We start from the raw sequence: 1740 nt of genomic DNA on the forward strand, positions 1-1740 counted from the left end.
TCTTAAGTTTATTACATTTGGACATTTAATTTTTGTTGGAATTATTTTATGTACGAAACCAAACATGGCATTTAGTTTAAATGGAGATGATTTTGATGAAACAATGACTGGGTTGGGTCTTGGTATGGGGAGAATATTTGGTGACACTCCAGTCGCTCCAATTGAAAGGGAGAGTAGAGTGAACAGAATGCCTCATGTTTTGTGCTCCACACGTGTAACTGATAATGTTCCCAATCCAACAGCTGACACTGTGCCCTTAGCTGTTCCAGACATAAATGATCCAAACTGGCAAGGGTTGATAGCACATATTGCTCAACAGGTTGGTCAGACAATTTTAGCATCTCAAAGGGAAGCTAGTTATGTGGAAGGAGAGAATAGAGGTGCACAAACACAGAGGTTAGATACTTCTAAGACATTATCAGATATACCTTCACTTAACTTGACTGGAGTGAGATTGGTCATGCAGTCAGACGCAAAGGAGCCCCCAGTTGACCGTGGAGATTCATCAGACAAGCTTGGGGTGCATGAATGGGAGGAGCCGATGGACACATATCTGCGAAAGAGAGGAATACCAGTAGCAGAGCAACATCAGGAGATTCTAAGCAGTTTGATGGGTAAAGCTAAAGATGTTGTCAGAGTTACTCTTCGTTGTAATTCAGCTTTAAACCCAGTTGAGAACCCAAAGGTTATCATAGATATCCTGAAAGAGCAGATGTCAATGAAGTCAAAGCGTCATGTTACTTCAAGACATGTCACTACTCATGTTCAGACGTCACAAGATGTTGATGAAGTGGATGTTGGCTTTTCAACAGAACCAGTTGAGTGTAGTCGAATCAGTACAGCACACACTATAGATAGTGATGACAATTGTATGAGAACTCTGATTAATCGTCTTGATCGTGCACTGTCTCAAATTGTCCAAATGCCATCTCACCAGCCCCAAGGCAAGCTCTGTAGAGTATGCAAATTGCCGGCGAGAACATCTCTGCTTTGCGTGCTTCCAGCCTGGTCATAGTAAAAGAGACTGTTCAAGTGACAGGTCGAGACCTGGTCTGACAACATTCAGGGGCTCTTCAGGTTTAAACTAGATGGCTCACGTTTGGAAGGGGGATGCGTGGGCACAAGCGAAGAACCCCTAGAGAGTGTTGATCTCCATCACTTATATGAAAATGCATGTGCACAGGCTCCCACTGGAACCAAAGTGATAGCACAAAATGTCCAGGCCGTTGAGGCATTTGATGAATTGTTCTATGCACCAGTCAGTATAAATAATGTGTTTCAAATTAACGTAATGCTTGAAACAGGGTCCATGGCCTGCACTTTCAGCGACAAAGCATAAAAGAGGATGATAAGTGAGAATGTATTGCCTCCACCATCACTTCTTCAACAGGAAGTCATTCTAGTAGGATATGGAGGTAAAGTGACAAGGCCAAAGTGTATGTATGAGGTTGAATTGAAAATTTATGGGGAGAGTTGTCTAGTGCCTATTCTCGTTGTACCTGGCCAGCGGGATGATTTAATCATTGGCACAAATGTGATCAAATTCCTCGCACATCGCATGAAAGGCAACAGTGATTATTGCCGACTTCTTTCTAAGGAGACAAAGGAGCCGATGGCTGGATGTGAGCAGTTCCTTGACGTAATGGCCAACACTTGTCGGTGGAAGGGCACAGAGTTGCCAGACAGTGTGTTACTCTTTTAGCAAGACAGGAGCACCTGGTCTGGGGAAAGTTGCCAAAA

The sequence above is a fragment of the Carassius gibelio genome, chromosome B5 (genome assembly GCF_023724105.1).
Source record: "Carassius gibelio isolate Cgi1373 ecotype wild population from Czech Republic chromosome B5, carGib1.2-hapl.c, whole genome shotgun sequence".
Classification (NCBI taxonomy): domain Eukaryota; kingdom Metazoa; phylum Chordata; class Actinopteri; order Cypriniformes; family Cyprinidae; genus Carassius; species Carassius gibelio.